Source organism: Ornithorhynchus anatinus, chromosome 1 (genome assembly GCF_004115215.2).
Source record: "Ornithorhynchus anatinus isolate Pmale09 chromosome 1, mOrnAna1.pri.v4, whole genome shotgun sequence".
Taxonomy (NCBI): Eukaryota; Metazoa; Chordata; class Mammalia; order Monotremata; family Ornithorhynchidae; genus Ornithorhynchus; species Ornithorhynchus anatinus.
The window spans coordinates 32,515,420-32,540,050 of record NC_041728.1 but is presented as its reverse complement, the minus strand read 5'-3'; the positions used below and the strand labels follow the sequence as shown (position 1 = coordinate 32,540,050).

The 24,631-nt window shown below is 44.1% G+C and overlaps 1 protein-coding gene across 3 annotated transcripts in view; it reads left to right on the top strand.

Moving 5' to 3' along the window:
• FUT8 (fucosyltransferase 8) overlaps positions 1–24,631 on the top strand; it is a 193,543-nt gene that overhangs the window by 29,612 nt on the left and 139,300 nt on the right. The window contains exon 1 of one of the 3 annotated variants that reach the window (XM_029065387.2): positions 12,611–12,649. The exons of the other annotated variants lie outside the window; for them this stretch is intronic. The gene's annotated coding sequence lies outside the window, so the exon portion shown is untranslated. Of the gene's footprint in view, positions 1–12,610; positions 12,650–24,631 lie in introns of those variants that run through there. 3 annotated transcript variants of the gene reach the window in all.

The following is a 24,631-nucleotide window of genomic DNA, read 5'->3' as shown; positions in this document are numbered from 1 at the left end:
CCAGGTCCTTCTCACTACTCCCAGGCCCGTGCTATATCCACAAGGCCTTGCTGCTTCTCTGGAGTTGGAATAATGGCAGGAGCATCAGAGCAGGCCCGATGTGGGTAAGCAATACATCATCCCTGGACAGTCACTTTTGCTTTGGGACAGATAGGGAAACCCGGACCCAGGAACTGTCCTCCTGGGAAACCACTCTAGAAAGCAACCACTCCAAAACAAGTTGCTCTGTGCCTGCTGCTGTTGCTATTGCTGTTGTCTGTCTTCCTGCTTGTCTGTATGGTCTGTCTGTCTGTCATATGGCCCGACTGAGTGATGACTCACAGAGACACAAAACTCAGATTAGAAGAATAAATTGAAGAGATGGACTGGGTCATGGTTTAGCTTGAAGGAAAATGTCGGGGGCTTGATGGACAAAGCTGCAGGTTGGTGGGCTCTTGGTTTGATAATGCGAGTAAAATTGTGGGGCGGGGGGAGGCGGCGGTCAAAGGTGGATGGCCTAGGCAGAGGCTTGAAGGCGTGAGGGAGGGCTACAAGAAGGATAGCGAATGTTCCTTCCCCATTCCTAGGTCTCCCTAATGGTATTGGCATTAGAGCAGCATTGGCTACCTCAGTAAATTGTGCTCAGTACATTCATATTGTGGCTCTTAGATGAGTAAGAAGCAGCTTGGCCTAGTGGATAGAGCGTGGCCTGGGAGTCAGAAGGACCTGGGTTCTAATTCCAGCCCTTCCACTTGTCTGCTATATAGCCTTTGGCATGTCACTTCACTTCTCTGGACCTCAGTTACCTTATCCATAAAATGGGGATTAAGACTATAAACCCCATGTGGGACAGGAACTATGTCCAACCTGCTTAGCTAGTATCTACTCCAGTGCTTAGAACAGTGCCTGGCACATAGTGCTTAACAAATATCATGAAAAGAAAAAAAAGTGACTTGTCATTTTTTTAACCCTAAACAGCCTAATTGGGATCGCACATGAAAGGAAATTGGTTAAGGCTGACCCTGGCGTAAAAGCTGGCCATTAGCATGGAACAGGATTCTGACCTAGACTCTGGCCAGGCTCAGCAGGGCCATGCACAGATTAGCCAACTGGGGCTGTATCTGGCCCAATCTGCCCCACCAAATTCCTTAACTTTTCCTTGCTTTCCCGTGCTCAGCCCCAGCAGTGGTGACTTAATAATAATGATGACATTTGTTGAGCTCTTACTATATGTGAAGCACTGTTCTAAGCACTGGGGGAGATACAAGGTGATCAGGTTGTCCCACGTGGGGCTCACAGTCTTAATCTCCATTTTACAGATGAGGTAACTGAGGCACAGAGAAATTAAGTGACTTGCCCAAAGTCACACAGCTGATAAGTGGCGGAGTCGGGATTAGAACCCATGATCTCTGACTCCCAAGCCCATGCTCTTTCCCTGAGCCTTGGCTTTGTGCCTAGTTCAGGGGTCCTTCAGAGACTCAGCAGCAGTCACCCTAGCTCGAGGGATCATGCAGAAACGGTGGGTTTCTGGGAATCTCAATGCCCTGCAGTTATGTGGGAGGTGGAAGCTTCACACGGAAAGAGAGACGAGGAGGCAAAAGAGAAAACAGCCCAGAAACAAGAAATATGAAGTACTACAGCAGAATAAGGGACAACCTTGTATGATGAATGTGGGGGGGACTGTGAAACCCACATTGGTCTCTTCAGCCACACACGTGCTCATAGGTAAATACCTCCATCAGCAAGGTCTTCTCTGAATAGGAAGGACCACTGTATTGGTGGAAAACAACGGAAGATGAGTGCTTTGGAAAAGCTGGTTGGCCTCCTCACTGTCATTCTGTGCTTCCCATGCAGGAGTTCCGGCTGAGGCTGAATTCTGAGCCAGATGAGCGTTTATGCTTTTAGCCCCTCTTCCACCAGATAGCCCTTCCTCCTATAGATGTGGGGAAAAAGCAGCTGGTGCCAGGATGCCTGAGGGGAGTAGCAGTGTGGCCTAGTGGAAGGAGCATGGGCCTGGGGCTCAAAGGACCTGAGTTCTAATCCTGGCTCTCTCACTTGCCTACTGAGTGATCCTGGGCAAGTCACTTAACATCTCCATCTGTAAATTGGGATTAAATATTTTCTCTCCCTCCCTCTTAGACTCTGAGCGCCATATGGAACAGGGACTGTGTCCGACCTGATTATCTGGCATTTAGTAATGTGCTTGCACGTTGTAAGAACTTCACAAATTCCACAGCGATCTAAGAGATCTGGAGGTTCAGGCCCTCCCAATGTCAACGCCCATTTGAAGGGAAGATTGAGAATCCCCAGAATCTGGCCTTGGGATCTTGGTGAGAGAGCACAGAGGGGTCATGCACCCACAGGGACAAAGACTCCCATATCTCTTTACACGGAGACAGGAGGCAAAAATCAGGAGTTAAGGTTAGAGGACAAATGCAACTGAGAAAAGCCCAGGGGAATTACAAGAAAGAGGAAGGGAAACCAGAAGGCGTTCTAATATGAGAGGTAGCATACGTCTAACCCAGAGAGAGAAGGGAAATTTCTGAGGTTACTATAATCCAGCAAGTTAGATCATATCTGGAATGGTGGCCCCCTAAATTTGGTTGGTTCTGCTGATTTGTATATTCAGCTCTTAAAATTTCTGCCTACGTTGTTTTTTCAATGTTCAGCTTCCCTTTCTCCATTTCTACCAGTCTTGGTCACTTCCACAGTTAATGCTGTTTTACTAACAAATAGTTCTGGCTGAAAATAGTCAATGAAACTCCTATATTTTGCTCGGAGATGGAAATAAGGACCATCAAGAGGGAGCGTGGCATAGTGGATAGAGCATGGGCCTGGGAGCCAGGAAGTCATGAGTTCTAATTCCAGCTCCATCACATGTCTGCTGTGTGATCTTGGGCAAGTCACTTCACTTCTCTGTGCCTCAGTTACCTCATCTGTAAAATGGGGATTGAGACTACAAGCCCGACATGGAACAGGGACTGTGTCCAACCCAATTTGCTTGTATCCAACCCAGCCTTTAGTACAGTGCCTGGCACGTAGCTCTTAACAAATATCATTATTATTATTGTTGTTAATTATAATGTTAGCAAGAGAGTCATGCTTACATCATCAATTATGATGTAGCTGATTCATAGGTAATACATTATTCTTCCTATTATTTTTTTTTCATTGGTTGACTTAGTGGAGACTAATATTCAGTTCCTTTGTACAGCAGGCTTACTCCTTTTGAATAAAGCTTTGGTTTCTTTGGTCTTACTGGGAAGTCTTTATCTAAAAATGAAGTCGTGTAATTCACATAGATTAAATTGAGCCAAAATGTGCTAATGAAGCATATGTGACACAGAAGCAGCTGTAAGAAAAATGCTCATGAGAGAAGAGTAGAACTTTATCACTTGGTAAATAGACTCAAACATGTCAAATGGATCATATAATTGATGAGTGGACAGTAAAGGAGCAGTGTACACTTTTACCTGCTCTGGGCTGATTCAAAACTAACTAAAATGAGTTTTATGCTTTCAGAGTAGCCATGATATAGGAGTTCTTCAAGATATGGGAGGGCCCCTTGCATATTGAATAGTTGTCTAACAGAAAAGACTGATATGTCAGCGGCATGCATACTCTTTAACTCACTAATCCTTACTGACACCTTGCCCATCATCCTTGCCAGCTGTTCCAGGTATTTGACTTCCTCCTCAAACCTCCTGTCCCCCTGTCTAACCCTCCCTTGCCTCTAATGATGTAGCCACTTACTTTATTTAGAAAATTGACATTATCAGGTGTGATCACCGTAAAATCTCCCCTGCACCTCCCCAGTCCCTCCCCTCTCTTGCCCCTTCTTCAACTCTTCCATCCTTCCCAGTATTATCTCTAGGATCTCCTGCCTTCTCTCAAAATCCATCCCCTCCACCTGCACATCTGACCCCATTCCTTCGCACCTTATCAAAACACTCCTCCCTGCCTTCCTCCTTCTCTGTCACCTTTAACTGTTCGCTCTCCAGTGGCGTCTTCCCCACTGCTTTCAAACATGCCCACATCTTCCTTATCCTAAAAAAAACAAACTCCCTTGATCCCACGGCTCCCTCCAGTTATCACCCCTTCTTGAGTGAGTTGTCTACACCCTCTGCCTCAAGTTCCTCTCCTCCAGTTCTCTCCTTGACCCCCTCTAATTTGGCTTCTGTCCCCTTCAACTCCACAAAAACTGCCCTCACAAAGGTCAAAAATGGCCTCCTTGACAAATCCAGTGGCCTCTACTCCATCCTAATCCTCCTTGACCTTTTAGCTGCCTTTGAAACTGTCAACCTCACCCTTATCCTGGAAAAATTATCTACCCTTGGCTTCACTGACACTGTCCTCTCTTGGTTCTCCTCCTATCTCTCTGGTTGCTCATTCTCAGTCTCTTTTGGGGGCTCCTCCTCCCACCCCCTAACTGTAAGAATTCATCAAGGTTCAATTCTGGGTCCCCTTCTAGTTTCCATCTATACCCACTACCTTGGTGAACTCATTCACTCCCAGGACCTCAAATGCCAACTCTGTGCAGATGATACTCAAATCTACATCTCCAGCTCTGATCTCTGTCCCTCTCTGCAGCCTTGCATTTCCTCTTGCTTTCAAAACATCTCTCCTTGGATGTCCTTCTGTCAACTCAAACTTAATATGTGAAAAACAGAACTTCTTATCTTTCCACCCAAACCCTGTTCTCCCCTGACTTTCCCATCGCTGTAGATAGCACCACCATCCTTCCTGTCTCACAAACCTGTAATCTTGGCATTATCCTTGATTCCTCTCTCTCATTCAACATGCATATTCAATCCTTCACTAAATCCTATAGATTCTGCCTTCACAACCGCTAAAATCTGCCCTTTCTTCTCCATCCAAACTGCTACCATGTTAATCCAATTATCCTGTCCCGCTTTGATTACCCTATAGGCCTCCTTGCAGACCTCCCTGCCTCCTGTCTCTCTCCACTTCAGTCCATACAGGATCATTTTTCTACAAATATATTCAGGCCATGTTTCCCCACTCCTCAAGAAACTCCAGTGGTTTCCCATCACCTTTGCATGAAACAGAAACTCCTCCTCGCCATTGGTTTTAAATCACACAAATCCCCTTGCTCCTTCCTACCTCAACCTCGCTACTTTCCTATTACAACCCAGCCTGTACACTTCGCTCCTCTAATGCTAACCTTCTCATTGTACCTCAGTCTCATCTATCTTGTCACTGACCTCTTCCCTATATCCTGCCTCTTGCCTGGAATGCTCTCCCTCCTCCTATCTAGTGGACAGTGACTCTCTCCCCACCTCTTGAAAGCTTCATTGAAGACACATCTCCTTCAAGAACCCTTCGCAGATTAAGCCCTCCTTCCCTCTTTTCCCACTTCCTTCTGTGTCTCCCTGACTTGCTCCCTTTATTCACTGCCCCCCGTCTCAGTTCCACAGCACTTATGTTCATATCCGTAATTTATATTAACATCTGTCCCCCCTGTAGACTATGAGGTCATTTTTGGCAGGGATTACAGATCAACTTGGTTGTACTTTACTCTCCCAAGCTATTAGTACAGTAATCTGGCTTCCGTCCCCTCCACTCCACCAAAACTGTGCTCTCAAAGGTCACCCATGACCGCCTTCTTGCCAAATCCAATGTCTCCTACTCCAGCCAATCCTCCTTGACCTGTCAGCTGCCTTTGACACTGTCGACCATCCCCTTTTCCTCCACACTTTATCTCACCTTGGCTTCACGGACTCAGTCCTCTCCTGTCTCTCCTCTTATCTTTCTGGCTGTTCATTCTCAGTCTCCGCTGGCTCCTCCTCCCCCTCCCATCCACAAGGGTCAGTTCTTGGCCCTCTTCTGTTCTCCATCTATTCTCACTCCCTTGGTGAACTCATTCGCTCCCGCAGCTTCCACTATCATCTCTACACAGATGACACCCAAATCTACATCTCCTCCCCTGTTCTCTCCCCCTCCCTCTAGGCTTGTGTCTCCTCCTGCCTTCAGGACGTCTTCACCTGGATGTCTGACTGCCACCTAAAACTCAACATGTATAAAACTGATCTCCTTATCTTCCCTCCCAAACCCTGTCCTCTCCCTGACTTCCCTGTCACTGTGGATGGCACTACTATCCTTCCTGTCTCATGGGCCCGCAACCTTGGTGTCGTCCTTGACTCTGCTCTCTCGTTCACCCCACACAGACTGCCAGTCTCACCTTCACAATATCACCAAGATCTACTCTTTCCTCTCTATCCAAACTGCTACCGTGCTACAAGCTCTCATAATATCCCGACTGTATTACTGTGAGAGCTTCCTCTCTGATCTTCCCTTCCTCCTGTCTCTCCCCACTCCAGTCTATTCTTCAATCTGCTGCCCGGATCATCTTCCTACAGAAACACTCTGGGCATATCACTGCCCTCCTCACAAACCTCCAATGGTTGCCTTTCAACCTTCACACGAAACAAAAATTCCTCACTCTTGGCTTCAAAGCTCTCTATCACCTTGCCCCCTCCTACCTCACCCCCCTTCTCTCTTTCTACTACCCACCCCTTACCCTCCACTCCTCTGCCGCTCACCTTCTCACAGTCCCCTGTTCGCACCTGTACCGCCATCAACCCCTGGCCCATGTCCTACAGCTGTCCTGGAATGCCCTCCCTCCTTATATCCGCCAAACTAACTCTTTTCCTCTCTTCAAGGCCCTACTTAGAGCTCACCTCCTCCAGGAGGCCTTCCCAGACTGAACCCCCTTGCCCTCTGCTCCTCCTCCCCTCACCTTCACCCCCTCCCACCCCCTGCTCTTCTCCGTTCCCCTCCCCTCAGCACTGTGCATATTTGTATATATTATTTATTACCCTATTTATTTTTTTAATGAGGTACATATCTCCATGATTCTATTTATCTTGATGATGCTGTTTTGTTTTGTTCTGTTTTGCTTTGCTGTCTGTCTCCCCTATTAAGACTGTGAACCCATTATTGGCCAGGGACTGTCTCTATCTGTTGCTGAATTGTACATTCCAAGCGCTTAGGACAGTGCTCTGCACATAGTAAGCACTCAATAAATACTATTGAATGAATGAATGAATAATCTGTAGACAGTAAGCACTCAATAGATGCCACTCATTGCTTGATTGGGAAGGCAAGAGTGGTTCCCATGGTTTCCCTTGGAGTTGGGAGAGGTAGTTGAAGGAAAATAAATAATATAGGCTGCATGGACACTGATCATGGTATAACTTTTTAAAAGACTTAATTGGTGAGAATAAACTAAAAGTCAGAGATATCTAGGACCTAAGCGCCGTTAAATAGGAAACTACTCATCACTATGAAAGTGATAAGGGGATTGTGAAAAGAAAACTATAGTACTGCTCTTTGGAGCCTGTAATTCGAAATACTGTTGCAGCTTAAATAAGTTAACAATGTTGGATACATTTTTAGACTTGAATATACTAACAAACATCAGTGCATTGTTCTCCAGTTGGGTGGTTATTTCCGGGCCCTTGGAATAACAGACAACATTGGGTGTAGGCGGTTAACCAGAAATGTTGTCATCTTGGATGAAGCAGGAGTGGGGTCTCCAGGGGTTGGACCCAGAAATTGGGAGGGGAGATGGGGAAGAATGGTTGGGAGCTTGGGGGACACAGGATGGGGGAGAAGGCATAGAGAGGAGATGTGGGAAGGAAATGGCATGGAGGAGAAAGAAAGAAAAAAGGACATTAGAGAAAGGAAGCCTGGGGAAAGATAGAAGGAAGGGGAAAAGACAAAATAATAATAATAATGTTGGTATTTGTTAAACGCTTACTATGTGCAGAGCACTGTTCTAAGCTCTGGGGGAGATACAGGGTAATCAGGTTGTCCCACGTGAGGCTAACATCTTAGTCCCCATTTTACAGATGAGGTAACTGAGACACAGAGACGTTAAGTGACTTGCCCACAGTCACACAGCTGACAAGTGGCAGAGCCGGGAATCGAAACCATGACCTCTGACTCTCAAGCCCGGGCTCTTTCCACTGAACCACGCTGCAGAGAAGAAGATGAAGTTGGGGAGAGTATTTTTTTCCCTTCTACTGCTGTCTTCCATGGCCTGCCACTGCCATCCATCAGTGTATACCCTTTGGTCTTCTGCCGGGGCTTTGCCCCCCGCCCCCACCAGCCGAGCTACGTGGGCAGAAGTGGCAGTCAGTGGCCTCTTTGCCACTTGGCCACCAGCCTCCTCATTTAAAGCATCAGGTGCTTGGTCTTGGAGTTTTCCATGAGTATTGCTGATTACTCCCATTTGAACAGCTTGCCATCTCTCTCTCTCTCTCCACCTCCCTCTCCCCTTTCCCAAGTCACTTGTTCTGTATCACTTTTGATCTGTCAGTAAAAACATTTGAAAGCCAGGAGATTTTGTTCATGCCGTTTGAAGAAACAGTGCTTGGCAGTTAGCAACCATGCTACCTGGCCATGCCTAAACTGATCCTTCTTGTCTGTGCCTGAACATTCTAGTAGAGTTGGAGGTCGAGCATCATTTTTTGAGGAAGAAAATACCCTGTCAGAATCAGAAACAATATATTAGAGAAGGAGGCATTCTTTTGCAAGTTATTAGAAAAATACGGCATGCATTAAGAGATTTGCCCAGCCAATACAGTAACGTGGTGTATTTGATAGAGTACGGGTCTGGGAGTCAGAAGGTAATGGGTTCTAATCGCAACTCCGCCACTTGTCTGCTGTGTGACCTCGGGTAAGTTACTTCACTTTTCTGTGCTTCAGTTACCTCATCTGTAAAATGGGGATTGAGACTGCAAGCCTCATGTGGGACTAGATCTATGTCCATCTGATTTGCTTTTATCCACCTCAGTGCTTAGAACAGTGCCTAGCACAAAGTAGGCACTTAATAAATACCACAGTTAGAGAATCAGTGTGGCTTAGTGCATACAGCACAGGCCTGGGAGTCAGAAAGACCTGAGTTGTAATCCCGGATCCTCCACCTATCTGCTGCGTGACCTTGGGCAAGTCAGTTAATTTATCTGGGCCTTAGTTATCTCATCTGTAAAATGAGGATTAGAGTGTAAGCCCCATGTGCGACAGGGACTGTGTCCAACCTTACCTTGTATCTACCCCAGCACCTAGAACAGTGCTTGGCACATACTAAGTGCTTAAGTGCTTAACCATTATTATTAATAATGATGATAATAGGGATTGCCTTTTTATTAAGGAGGTGAGAGTTTTGATCCGATTGACTTTCTAGAATAGGTCGTTATTATAGCAACCCAAGTAACTCAGGAAATGGTTGAGCTATGAGTAAAAAGACTATTTTTGCCTTGGGAGGGCGGCAGGGCTGAACTAGTTGACCGAGTATTTTTTCTCGCAGCTCAAGTGAGCTTGTTCTGGGCAGGGATTTTCTCTGTTGCTGTGTTGTACTTTCCTAAGTGCTTAGTACAGTGCTCCACAGAAGGCGCTCAATAAATACAGTTGAATGAATGAATGAATTAATGAATAGCAGTAGTCAGCCTCAGAGTTCTTCCTTAGCTTCCCCTACCTGCAAAATCCCCCAAGGCTATCATGAAAGATTGGGAAAGTCCTGGAAGTCCCCTCAAATGTCTCGGCCAGCTGGGAAATGTTTACCCCAGTGCCCTGGTGTGAGAGGATTTTGTCCAAGTGGCTGGAGGTGGTTTCACTTTGGGAGATCATCTGGGATCATGTCAGCCTGCAGAGCCGCCAGGGTCCGACATATCCAGACCACCATAGGAAAGTCAAAGATGAGAAGCAGTGCGGCCTACATGAAAAGAGCACAAGCCTGGGAGTCAGGCGGTCAGTGTTCTAATCCTGGCTCTGACTTAGTCAGCTCTGTGACCTTGGGCAAGTCACTGAATTTCTCCGTGCCTCAGTTTCATCATCAGGCAAATGAGGTCAAATGTTTTGTTCTGTTTTGCTCTGCTGTCTCCCCTGATTAGACTGTGAGCCTGTCATTGGGCAGGGATTGTCTCTATCTGTTGCCAAACTGTACATTCCAAGCATTTAGTACAGTGCTCTGCACATAGTTAGTGCTCAATAAATACTATTGAATGAATGAATGCTCTCCCTCTCCCTTAGACTGTGAAACCCATGTAGGATGGGAATTGTGTCCCATCTGTATTGTTTCTACCTCAGCACTTAGGTCAATTCTTGGCACATTGCCACTTAAGAACCACCCTTAAAGAACCACCGTTAAAGAAGCAGCTTGGCCTAGGGGATAGTGCACAGACCTGGGAGTCAGAAGGTACTGGGTGTTAATCCCTGCTCCGCCACATGTCTGCTCTGTGACCTTGGGCAAGTCACTTCACTTGCCTCAGTTCCCTCATCTGTAAAATGGGAATGAAGATTGTGAGCCCTGAATGGGAAAGGGACTGTCCCTTGATACAACTTGTTTGACTTGTATCCACCCCAGCGCTTAGTACAGTGCCTGGTACGTAGTAAGTGCTTAACAGATACCATTATTATTATTATTATTACCATTATTATTGTTACTGCTAATCAATCAATGGTGTTTCTTGAGCACTTACTGTATGCAGAGCATTGTACTAAATACTTGGGAGAATACTTAGTGGAAAGAGCACGGGCTAGGGAGTCAGAGGTCGTGAGTTCTAATCCCGCCTCTGCCACTGATCAGCTGTGTGGCCTTGGGCAAAGTCATGTAACTTCTCTGTGCCTCAGTTACCTCATCTGTAAAATGGGATTAAGACTGTTAGCCCCACTGGTGACAAGCCAATTACCCTGTATCTACCCCAGTGCTTTGAACAGTGCCTGGCACAAAGTAAGCGCTTAACAAATGCCAACAATATTATTATTACACTACAGCAGAGTTGGTTGCCATGTTCCCTGCCCTTGAGTTATTATTATTATTATTTTGAGGCAAAGAGGCCAGTAAAGCTTCTGAAACAGGGAAGATGGTGGTGATGTAAGTAATGATGGGAAACCTAAGAGTGGGTTTAGGAGGGATAAAGAGGAGTTCAGTTTTTGCCATAATAAGGTTGATGTACTAACAACATCATCCATTAAGACCTTTCCTGAGAAGAAGAGGAAATGTGAAATCTTAGAAAATATGAGAGGCTGAGGCCAGTGAGTTAGATTTGGAGGTCCTCTTCATAGAATGGCTGAACTTGAGGAAATCAGTGAAGGGCAGAAGAGGAGAGGACCCAGATTAGAGGCCTGTGGGACAACTGCAAATAAAGTGTGAGGGAATGGGCAAATTATCAGCAAAGGAAACAGAGGAGGAGTGGCCAGAGAGTTAAAGAGTGAATCAGGAGAGTACTTTCTCTGAAAAACCCGGATTTCTGGAATGAGAACTTCAACAGAGGAAAGTGCAGGTGGGATATCAGGAAGAGCAGAGTGGAATCCTTTAGGCATGGATAAAAGTAGGTCATCAGAGACTTTAGTAAGCATGTGGTCTTAGGAAAGTGAATCAATCAGATCTATTGAGTGCTTACTGTGTGCAGAACACTGTACTAAGCGCTTGGGAGAGTATAATACAACAGAGTTGGTATGGTAGATATAGTTCCCTGCCCACAGTGAGCTTACACTCTAGAGTGGTATAGTTTTTTAAAAATAATATTATTATTAATTATACATGATTGTATTTAATTAATTTAATTAACAATTAATTATAATAATAATGGTACTTGTTCATTGCTTACTGTGTGCCAGACACTGTACAAGCAAATTGGGTTGGACGCAGTCCCCGTCCCACGTGGGCCTCACAGTCTTGATCCCCATTTTACAGATGAGGTAACTGAGGCACAGAGAATAATAATAATGTTGGTATTTGTTAAGCGCTTACTATGTGCAGAGCACTGTTCTAAGCACTGAGGTAGATACAGGGTAATCAGATTGTCTCACGTGAGGCTCACGGTCTTCATCCCCATTTTACAGATGAGGTAACTGAGGCCCAGAGAAGTTAAGTGACTTGCCCACAGTCACACAGCTGACAAGTGGCAGAGCAGGATTCGAACCCATGACCTCTGACTCCCAAGCCCGGGCTCTTTCCACTGAGCCATGCTGCTTCTCATAGCCATGCTGTAGTTAAGTGACTAGCTTAAGGTCGCAAAGCAGACAAGTGGCAGAGCTGGGATTAGAGCCCATGAACCTCTGACTCCCAGGCCTGTGCTCTATCCACTATACCATGCTGCCCAAGCAAAGAGGGTGGAAATCAAATTGCAGAGACTTGGGACAGGGGTTGGGGGAAAGGAAGTGAAAACTTTCTGTTCAAGGAGATTAGTCAGTAATGGGAAATTGGAGATGGGGCACCAGCTGGTGGGAGCAGTGGGGGTGAGGGATAGCTTTTTTAGTGTGGAAGAGATTTACACTTGGTTGATGGTGGAGGAGAAGAAAGAGGAGAGTGAGAAGTTGAACATGGTGACTGACAAGGGTGATTTGGCAAACAAGTGTTTTGAGTGGGGACGGAGGATCAAGTCGGAGGCGTAGATAGACAGGGTTGACTTTTAAGAGCAAGGGGAAGCCTCCTATTGAGAGAGCTAGGAAGGAAAATGAAGTGGAAGTGGAGAGGGAGTCGGTAAAAAAGTGAATGTGACATATCTCACTAACAGTAGGCAAGTCAAGACTCGTCATAATTGCGACTGGATTTTCTAGCGGTTACCATGGGAACAGCCAGGTTACAGCCAAGGTACCAACTGCATCTCCTTCATTGCTGCCTGGGAAACCGAGACAAAAGGTGATATATGCCATGGGAATTTGGCCCCATGAGCTATTAAACTGTTTTCTCTGGGAGTTAGGGTCCCTCAGTGACCAAAAACGTGTTTATGTAAAGAGCTATCATTTTCGTGAGGTTCATTTCGTTTCAATTCTTACATTAATGAAACGCCACAGTTAAGTGTTCCACTCCAGCGGGAAATACGAACAGTTTTCATCAGAATCAACCAAGTGCTGTTAAATGAGAGTTAGCCATAAGAGGACCAGAGTTTTACATCCCAATCTGCAACTGACAAAACCCTAATTTAGTCAAGGTTTTCCATTGTTAAGTAAAGTGGCTCAATGGAAAGACCCCGGGCTTGGAAGTCAAAAGATGTGGGTTCTAATCCAGGCTCCGCCACTTGTCTGCTGTGTGACCTTGAGCAAGCCACTTGAGCTCTCTGTGCCTCAGTTACCTCATCTGTAAAATAAGGATTAAGACTGTAAGCCCCACGTGGGACAACCTGATTACTTTGTACCTACCCCAGTGCTTAGTACAGTGCTTTGCACATAGTAAGTGCTTAACAAAAAGCATCATCATCATTATTATTATTATTATTCTCTGTGCCTCAGTTCCCTCACCTGCAAAATGGGGTTTCAATATCTATTCTGCCTTAATGTTAAATGGAAGTCAAGAGCAATCCTCCATATCTGCATTGTGAAAAACATGTGAGGAGTATGGATGAGAGCAGGAAACACAAACAACAGATGTAAAGCAAAATCATAAACAGGGAATATGAAAGAAATGTTTAAGAGACCCCACGAAGCACAATTTGAAACATTCTGGCATGGCCATGGACAGTTGGAAATCTGTAGCAGAGGACAGGTCAACCTGGAGTGAAGTGCATACTATTCTGAGAGCTGAGGCTTCTAGAAGACCATAACTTGCATTGGGTGAAAATAATTTCTCATCAGGCATTGGGAATAGGAATGTAAAGTGAGGCAAAAAGCAATCATTGGGTCCAATTATTCAATAGTATTTACTGAGCACTTACTATGTGCAGAGCACTGTACTAAGTGCTTGGAATGAACAAGTCGGCAACAGATGGAGACAGTCCCTGCCGTTTGACAGGCTTACAGTCTAATCGGGGGAGACGGACAGACAAGAACAATGGCAATAAATAGAGTCAAGGGGAAGAACATCTCGTAAAAACAATGGCAACTAAATAGAATCAAGAATCAATCAATAAATAGAATCAATTAATCGATCATTAATTAAATCCTTAGAGCTAATGCTGCATATGATGAGGAATGGATTGTCTTCCCGTACATATTGATCTTAAAATAAGTAAACATCTTTGAAAGACCACATCTGCATGCATGCTCTTTTCTCTCTCTTCCTCTCTCCATCTCTCTCTGTAGTCCTTGCTGTATTTGGTTAGCATTCTAAAAATAATGTCAATATATAATTTGTCTTAGATGTATCTATGTGTAGGTTTTTTCTTTTGCTAGTTCCCTGGCATGCAGAGAAATGTTGATATGAAATGATAATGGTCATAATAATAATATAATACTAATAATAGTAATAATTGTGGTATCTGCTAAGCATTCACGCTGTATCAAGCACAGTACTAAGTGCTGGGGCATATACAAGCAGTGTGGCTCAGTGGAAAGAGCCCGGGCTTGGGAGTCAGAGGTCATGGGTTTGAATCCTGGCTCTGCCACTTGTCAGCTGTGTGACTGTGGGCAAGTCACTTAACTTCTCTGTGCCTCAGTTACCTCATCTGTAAAATGGGGATTAATTGTGAGCCTCACATGGGACAACCTGATGACCCTGTATCTACCCCAGCGCTTAGAACAGTGCTCTGCACATAGTAAGCGCTTAACAAATACCAACATTGTTATTATTACAAGATAACCAGGTCCCACATGGGGCACTCAGTCTAAGTAGGAGAGAGAATAGGCATTGAATCCCCATTTGCAGATGAGGGAGCTGAGACACAGAGAAGGTAAGTGATTCGCCCAAGGTCGCAAAGCAGGTAATAATCATGATGGCATTTATTAAGTGCTTATTATGTGCCAGGCTCTTTACTAAACTGGGGTGGATTTGCTGGGGTGGATGCAAGCAAATCAAGTTGGACACTGTCCCTGTCCCATGTGGGACTCACGGTCTCAACCCTCATTTTGCAGATGAGGTAACTGAGGCATAGAGAAGTGAAATGTCTTGCCCAGGTCACACAACAGACAAGGAAAGGATCTGGGATTAGAACCTGTGACTTTCTGACTCCCAGGCCCAAGCTCTAGCTGATTCGCCATGCCAAGCAGCAGAGCCAGAATTAGAATCCAGGTCCCCTGACTCCCAGGCCTGGGCTCTTTCCACTAGGCCACACTGCTTCCCATCATCATTATTTGGAAAAAGTATGAAATTCAACTGGTTAGAAATATAATGGTGTTAAACTCACTTTTTTTTGCTGTTTTACTAATGATTGATTTTTACCAGTGATTGACCTGAAAAAGCATACATACACACACACACACATACACACACGAAAAAAATACAAGTTAAGGCAGTTATAGGGGTCTCTGAGCCATTAGGAGATTTTTAAACTCTTGCCAGTATGCATCCAGTTGCCATTGTATCTTAAGCAAAAAATTACTGTATTTCTTGCAAGTTGGCAGAACCCCCTCCAGGAAGAAACCTGCTAAATAGAGTTTCGCCACCCAAAGCTTTTGGTGAACTTGGAAAAAATGATTTTCAGCTCCTCTCAAACAGTTTTCAAAGTTTATATCATTTAAATCTGGAACATTTGGATAATTACAGGGATCGGAAGAGGACTTTTGTAACTGGGAACATTTGTTTTGGAATAATTGTGGTATTTGTTAATCACTTAATATGTTACAAGCCCTGTACTTAGCCCTGGGGCAGATTCAAGATACTCAGGCCAGTCATAGTTCCCATCACATGTGGGGCTCACTATCTAAGTAGGAGGGAGAACAGATATTAAATCCCCTATTTTTACAATTGAGGAAACTGAAACCCAGAGAAGTTAAGTGATTTACCCAAGGTCCCACAGCAAGCAAGTGGCAGAGCCGTGATTAGAATCCCATTCCTCTGGCTCACACACTTGTACTCTTTCCCCAAGCCATAACTTGAAACGACAAGTTGAATGTTTTCTCTCAAGAGTCTGGTATTGTTTTCATATACTGTAGACTGAGCTTAAATAAAATGGATTTATCTTGTAAGTTTCCACTTGGCCTTGATGCTTTACTTTGCACCAGGCTGGCACTTTGCATGAAGGCAGATTCACTTTCCTGTCTTTGTGCCACTTGCCTGTTGTGTGTCCTTGGGCAAGTCCCTTAATTTTTCTGTGCCCCAGTTTCCTCATTTTAAAAATGAGCATTAAATGCCTCTTCTCCCTTCTGCTTAGACTGTGAGCCCCATATGGGACAAGGACTATGTCTGACTAGATTCATGTATCTGCCCCAGTGCTTGGCAGATAGTAAGTGCTTAGCAAAGACAATAATATTAATAATATCAGAGTGTTGTCTGTACCCAGGCCACCAGGGTCAAGAGTCAAGCATGTTTGACATTCCATCTGTGCCTGGAAAGAAGCTTAAGAAAGCTAGGAAATATCAGATGTGTAGAGCTAGATTTCCATTTTGGATCTGAAGGAAAGTCTGCTGGTTTTGGTCAAAAGAACTGGAGAGCCCACAGCCTTTAATAAGCCAACCAATCCTGGGCATCTTGAGGAAACAGATAGAAAACAATGTTTAGGTGTAACCCGATAAATGATAGGTAAATGATAACCTACCCCAGTGCTTAGCACAGTGCTTGGCACACAGAAAGCACTTAAATTCCACTATTATTGTTGTTTTTATTATTATCATTTTTGTATTCTTAAGAACTTACCATGTATTCAGTATTGTTATAAGCACTGGTGTAGATATGTTAATCGGGTTAGACGTGGTCCCTGTTACTCGTGGGGCTCATAGTCTGAGTAGAAGGGAGAAGAGGGATTGAATCCCCATTTTCGAACTGAGGGACCTGAGGCACAGAGCAGTTAAGAGACTTGCCCAAAGTCACACAGCTAGCAGCTGGCAGAGCCAGGATTAGAACCCAGGACCTCTGACTCCCAGGCCTGTGCTCTTTCCACTAGGCCATGTTGCTTCTCTGCTTGTTTTAATAATATCATTATTATTATTAAAACAAACCAAGCCAAGTTTTTCCTCACTATAAAATCATACTATGTCTGCATTTGGAATTTGATGTGCACTGAGGCCCTGGCAAAAATGCCAATTTAATGGGGCAGGGAGGACTAAGAACTAAGAGTGGAGGTGGGCCACAGGTGTTGGCTCCATTGTTGCCGTTTAGTGACAAGTCACGGCTGCAGTGGTGTTTTTCCCCGTCACTAGGTGCCTATCCAATATCTCTTGAAGAGGAGGCATCTTTCCAGATCTCAGTAGCCTAGCAAGGGCAGAAAGCACCACGGTGCCTTCCTTCTCCCTCTCTCTTTCTCTTTCTTTCTCGTTTTCCTCTCCCCCTCCATCGCTTCCATCCTTCCACAATCTCCTCCCTCTATTTCACTTCCTTCCTGTACTACTACAACTCGTTGCCCAACCTCTTTTCCTCTTCTTCCTTCCCGCCTCCTTTCCTCCCTCTTTCTCCTCCTTTTCCTCCTTCAGCTCTTTTTCTTCCTTCCTTGATTCTTCACCCCCGCTTTTTTTCCTTCCCAACACCTTAAATCTCTGCCCTCAATGACCTGCCTTCTTGATGCGCTGTCCCCCTACTCCCTTGCCCCACCCCAAATCCCTACACCTGGTTCACCCTGCACTCAGAATGAAAAGTCAGCACCCTCAGTTCTGTAATGCAATTAGTCAATTACTGTTGCTGGCCTTTGCTGGGTAGAACATATGAAGGTACTGTATGATAACATAATTCCTAAACAACTATCTTATGGTGAGTTGAAATGGAAAACCAGGAGGGCAGAAGAAAGTTAAAGATGCACTAAAGTCACTTCACTTCTCTCGGCCTCAGTTACCTCATCTGTCAAATGGGGATTAAGACTGTGAGCCCCACGTGGGACATCCTGATTACCCTGTGTCTACCCCAGCGCTTAGAACGGTGCTCTGCACCTAAGAAGCGCTTAACAATTACCAACATTATTATTATTATTAAAGTGAAACTGCGAACAGTGACTCTTAGCTGTTGACAATTTTGAAACAGCAGCAGTAAATACATCAGAAATGTAGTGATTTTTAGAACAGAGGTTTCAGGAAGATTAAGAAATTGAGAAAGAGAAGGGAAGGTAGTGCCAGGCATGGATAGCCAGTGCCAAAATGCCATAAGGGTCAGTCTTTATCACAGATAAAACACACACACACACACACACACACACACACCTATTAGGAAGCAGCACGGTCTAGTAAGAAAGAAAAGCATGAGCCTGGGAGTCAGAGGCCCTGGGTTTTAATCCTGCCTCAGCCACTTGTCTGCTTGTGTGACCTTGGACAAGTCACTTAAATTCTCTGGGCCTCAGTTTCTTCATCTGAAAAATGGGGGTCAACAGGGACTATGCCTGACCTGATTAACTTGTATCTACTTAATCAGCAGTTAGTACAAGCAATACCGCTATGCTTGTATCCACCCTAGCGCTTAGAATAGTGCTTGGCACATAGTAAGTGCTTAATAAATACCATAATAATTATCATTATTATTATTAATACAGTGTAACAAATTGACAGACACATTCCCCAACCACAATGAGCCTACAGTCTAGAGAGGAATACAGATATTAATCTAGTTGTGCGATAATGAGTCCTTGAACCAGTAGGGTGGCTATAAGGAAAGAGGCAAGAGCAAATCTCGGGAACAGTAAAAACAAAAGACAGTTATAGGCATGTGAATAAATCTTCAAAACAAAAGATAGTGAAATATATATTATATAATGATTGAGATAACATATCCTCTACCATTCATTTAGAAATTCTTTTTGATATTGCTGAACCCTCTCTTCATGATTTAAATCAGACTAGGATAGAGTCCAAGTGAACATTCATTTGGCTATCATTTTCACCTTTTCACTTTCACCCTCAGACATTTTTAATGGCAGGTTCCAGTCACCCAATTCTCCTTTTCATCCAAAACCAAAAAAAACCCATGAAAAATAAAGGATTCTCTCACCACCTTTCCCTCTGAAATGTGACCACTGTCCTGCAGTTATTGGTGTCTGAGTTCTTTTTCTCAGTTAATGTCTCCCTTGGGATTTGCAATTGATCTCCTCGTGCCTTGTAGAATGCCAGGCCTGCTTTCAAATTCAACAAAAATCCATAGCCATGATGTTAACTTCGAAAAGAAGGATGTCAGCCAAGAGTTAATGGGCAGACTTATTTTTTAAATGAGTAATTTAATCTTAACATAGTATTTAGGCCCTCATTAGAATTGAAAAAAAGGGAGATGTGGAGTTTCTAAAATGGGAAGGCAGGATTAAATTTGCCATAAATATATGTGATTTAACCTTACCAAACCAATTCATATTAAAGGATGGAAAATTTCTGATTAATAATACCTTGATTCTATATAGCGCTTTCTTTCCCAAAGTGCTTTCACACATCTCAATTTTTGCATCACGACATCCCTGTGAAGCAATCATTATTATCCCCATTTTTCAAATAAGGTCTCTCAAGTGTAGAGAGGTTAAGTGACTTTTCCATTGTCACCTAGTACACCAGTGGCAAAGCCAGGACCAGAACTGAGGTTCTTTGGCTCTCAGATGGATTCTCCTTCTACTGCCCCAAACTTGTTAGGCTAATGGTAAGTCTAACTGAATGTTCCCCCAAAAGCTTCTGGTCTCTGTTTCTAGTTAGGTAAACCTGCTGAAACCCATTCACTTCTTCTCCATGTCAACCTAAGAGAATAGTATTCCCAGGCACCGGGTCCTCGTGCTTGCTCTTCAAAGCAGAGACAAAGAACTGATTGATGATCTAGGACTTAGGGATATCTCTGGCTGTTTTCCTTCTGTTAAATTTCTGGTTACTCTAAAAGTGGGCACAAGTCTCTTTTAATATGCAGGCAGTTCTGCTGGAGCATGTGTTTTTCCTACATATTTCAAATTAGTAATTCTAGCAGCGGGCATCTCTGGATAGAACACAGTGTGGTGTTCGAAGAGGTAGCTGTGCTCATGTGCATGGTGTAAGTCAAACAATCAGCTGTATTTATTGAGTTCCTTCTGTATTCAGACCCCTGTATTAGATGCTTCTGTGCATTCAAAACATGGTACTAACCTCTGAGAAAACACATGAGTGGAAATTAGACATGATCCAGTGTTCTCAAGGTGCTCAAATCTAAGATGAAACGGACGAGAGGAGTTTGGTGACACATACATAAAGAGAGAACGATGACACGGAAAAAATAAGTGATTATGAAAAGAGCTGGGACCAGGTTGGGAGCTATATGGGTGAAGAAGACAGGGTGGAATTGAGAGATATTATGTAGGATAATCCAGCAGGATTTGGTGGCATGATGAATATGAGAATAGAAAGACAGCCAGTTATCCAGGATGATCCCAAGGTTCTGAGCTTCTGGGACAGGGAAGGTGGTGTTGTTTTGACTGGGGATGGGAAATTTAGGAGGGAAGATATATGCATCTGTCTTAATGAGTTTGAGGTGCCATGGGTGATCAAAATGGAGATGTTCCACAGTCAAAAAAAGGTGTGGAATTGTAGGTCAGATGAGAGGTCACAGCTAGAGAGATGTAGGTGAGTAGAGACGTTTGAAGCCTGAGTATAGGTGGAACCTGAATCTATATCTCTTCAGATGAGCTCTCCAAGCCAGCGAGCGTAAGCTGAGAAGAGCAGGGGACCTAGAGTAGAGCCTTGTGGAACATTCACTGTAGGAAATCAGTGACATAAGAGGAGCTGGTGCAACTGAGGAAGCCGAATCAGAGAGGAGAAAGAGAATCAGGCTAGTACCGTGTCAGCAGAACCGAGGTCTGATAGAGTTTTGAGGAGGAGAACACAGTCAAAAACAGCCGAGTGGTTCACAAGCATTGGGACTGAATATAGAGCCCTGTGGATTTGACTCTCTCCAAGTTGGTGACCTTAGAGAGTGTAGCATTGGTGGATCAAGAGGAGAGTTTGTGCAGCGGAAATGAAGGCAGCGTGTATGCAATAATAAGGCCATATCTGTGATATGTTTTGATGTCTGTCTTCTCTTGTAGACTGTAAACTCCCTCAGTGCAGTACAGAGCTCTGCAGTGAACACTCAATAAATACCTCTGATTGTTTGCATAATAATAATTTTTAAATGAAGTAAACCTGCCTCATTGGATGAAAGGATTTCATTGGCTTGAAGATCTGTGCCTTTACCTGAGCACTACCTAAAATATGGCATTTGTTGCATGTTATTTCCTCTAGTTTTACATTATCTGCTGGCGGGCAGAGTATAATATTGCTTTTTTCATCTCCTTCTGCCACTCCATCTGCCTAGATAGAAATGTCCATGGGAGTTATGGTGGTTGCTTTAATTTGAACATTTCTAATGATATTTTTGAGGCAATTTTGGGAAAATATTTGTTTCTCCTGGTGGAAAAGAGAAATAAAAATGTCCCATATTTATAGCTTTTACCTTATTATTAACTCATATTGTCTATTCTATTTGTGATGTTGGTTTAGAACTTTTCTTTAATGGAAGAAAAATAGGAAGGTTATTGATGTTTCAAAATAGAAGAGAAATTGAGTATTTTGAGTGAACACTGATTTACCCCCTTTTGTGATTAGTTGCAGAAACATTTGTGGGACCGAACTGTACTGGAATTAGGAATTATTTTTCCATTGCTTTCTTTGGCCTCCAGGCATGGGGCTGTAAATGAAGATCATGTTTCACCATCCGGAGAGGTACTGATGGGCCTTATGGTCTCTTGGCCTTCCATTTGTTTGTGTTTCTGACAAAGGACAACAAGTTGTTCTCTGATTCAGATTGCAATTCAGTTGTGTTGGGACAAATAAAAGGGGAATGAGCTTCGAATTTGGATTGCTGACCTCATTACTGCAGTTTGAACTTAGATGTGTGTTTCTGCCACTCCATTGTCCACGATGTTAGCCTTCAAGATTTTGTCCCAGAAAAATCAATACTCCCCAAAGAAAGGCTGACCCAACATGCGCTGCTGTCATGGTTAAAGATGTGACGATGGAGCTTTATTGGGAGATATGCTTCAGTTCACAGGGAGTCTTTTTCTTTTTTTATGGTATTTGTTAGGCGCTTACTATGTGCCAGGCATTATACTAAGCACTGAGGTACATACAAACTAATCAGGTTGGACGCAGCCCCTGTCCCATGTGTGGCTAACAGCCTTAATCCCCATTTTACAGATGAGGTAATTGAGGACCAGAGAATAATAATAATAATAATGTTGGTATTTGTTAAGCGCTTACTATGTGCCAAGCACTGTTCTAAGTACTTGGGTAGATACAAGGTAATCAGGTTGTTTCACATGGGGCTCACAGTCTTCATCCACATTTTACAGATGAGGTAACTGAGGCACAGAGAAGCGAAGTGACTTGCCCAGCGTCACCCAGCAGACAAGTGGCAGGGCTGGGATTAGAACCCAGGTCCTTCTGACTCTGAGACTCTATCCGTTAGGCCACACTACTTATCTTCTAACACTACCGGCTGTGGGCATCACTGAAAATATGGGAGAAACTGCAGTGTTTCAGAGACACATATCCCAAAGAGGCAGGCAGATGGTTTCAAGCCATTTCAGAGGCAAAGCAGCACTGTGGACTGACGATAAACCTGAAGAAAATCAAAGTTATGTAAGATAGCAGTGTGCATCTGGAAAACTCTACAGACAGTCAAAGATTTTTATCAGTGACACAGAACTTGCTGCCTTCATCAAATTCTGATTCCAAGCTAGTCGACTACTAAGCAGTGCCTGGATAGACAAAGAAATAGAAAGCTGAATAAAGAAGGTCAGCCTATCTTTTGGGAGACTTACAGAGAGTTCAGGGATGAGAGCTCAAGCTTCATATCAAACAGAAGGTCTACAAAGTTGAAGTATTCCCCAGCCTTTTGTATGACTAAAGGGCACATCTGACTTCTCGAGCAGTTTGATCTTTGGCAGACGCAATCTCAAATGGTAAAACCAGCCTACCCTCAGTGAAGTTCTGGCTTGCAGCCAGTTTCCCACCTCTCAGGCAGTGTTGCTGGGAAGGCCGTGAAAAGAGACTGGATTTGACCTATTGAACGGTAAGTTGAAATGTGGCATATGCAGTCAGAAGGGGCAATAGAAATGTGTTGAAGAATCTCAAACTAGGTAATAGAACACTAGACTTTTGGATGACATCTAGTATTTGATCATTAAGAAAGGGGTTACTCTCCTTATGGAGGATTTGGGCTGATGGCAGATTCTAAAACTCTTGACCTTCACTTACCAACTCTTCATCAGCTGATTTTCTCATTCCTATCTGTTCTCCTCACTCATAACCCCCAAGACACGTTTTTCACTCTTCCCAACTAAACCTCTTAGACATCCCTTAATCTCCCAAATCAGACCCCTTTTCTCACTTTTCCCCCATGCTTAGAATGCCTTCCCGCTTTAATTTTTCTCAAGAATATCCCTCCCCTCTGCCACAGCCCTTTGGAAAAACCATCTCCTCCAGAAGGCATCCCTGGTTGATCCCACCAATGTTTTCATCATGTTAACCTCTAGCCACCAAAGAACACTACTACTAATAATTGTGGTATTTGTTAAGCACTTACTCTGTGCTGAACACTGTTTTAGCAATGGGGTAGATACAAGATAATCAGGTTGGACACAGTCCCTGTCCTACATAGGGGCTCACGGTCTAAGTAGGAGGGAGAGCAACTATTTCATTCCCATTTTACAGATGTGGAAACTGAGGCACAATAAAGTTTAGTCATTTGCTCAAGGTCACCCAGCAGACAAGGGGCAGAGTTGGGATTAGAACCCCAGACCCTTCACTCGCAGGCTTGGGCTCATTCCAATCATCCTTGGTGGTTCTCAGCACTCTGATACTTGTGATAATAATAATAACAATAGTAAGTAATTGTGGGATTAAGTGCTTACTATTTAGCAGGCACTGTTCTAAGCACTGGGCTAGATACAAGATAATAAAAATAATTGTTATGGTATTTGTTGAACGCTTACTATGTGCCGAGCACTATTCTAAGCTCTGGGGTATATATAAGGAAATCAGGTTGTCTCACGTGGGGCTCACAGTCTTAATCCCCATTTTACAGGATGAGATAACTGAGGCACAGGGAAGTTAAGTGGCTTGCCCAAAGTCAGACAGCAGACAGGTGGCAGTGGCAGGATTAGAACCCAAATCTCCTCTGATTATGCTCTTTCCACTAAACCATGCTGGTATTATGGTATTTGTTAAGCACTTACTATGTTCCAGGTGTTATGCTAAGCATTGGGGTAGATACAAGTTAATCAGGTTGGATACGGTCGCTGTCCCCCATTTTACAGATGAGGCACAGAGAAATAACTTGCCCAAGAGGAGACAGCAGACAAGTGGAAGAGCTGGAATTAGAACCCGGAGCTGGAATTAGAACCCGGGGCCTTCAAACTCCCAGGCTTGTGCTCTATTCACTAGGCCAAGCTGTCTCATGAGTTTCCCATTAAAAGAGAAGGAAGGTCTCCTTTCCTGTCACTTCCTCTGTGGGTTGAGATGCTTGGGGAGGCCGAGGCATGAAATGCAGACCATGGGGCCAAGGGTAGACCATGTGTACTAAGGGTGGGGCAGGTTGTTCTGCACCATTGAAAATATCCTTAGAGATTGACCTAGTGTCCATTAATCCCCTCTAGACTGGAAGCTCATTGTGAGCAGGGAACGTGTTTACCGACTCTGCTGTATTGTACTCTCTCCACTGCTTAGTACAGTACTGTGCACACAGTAAGCACCCGTAAATGTGGTTGACTAACAGTTGCATCCAGTGCTGTCCAGAACTGGTGATTTCACATAATGAGTATTTTTCACTGAAGACACTAGAGATACCTGGAAG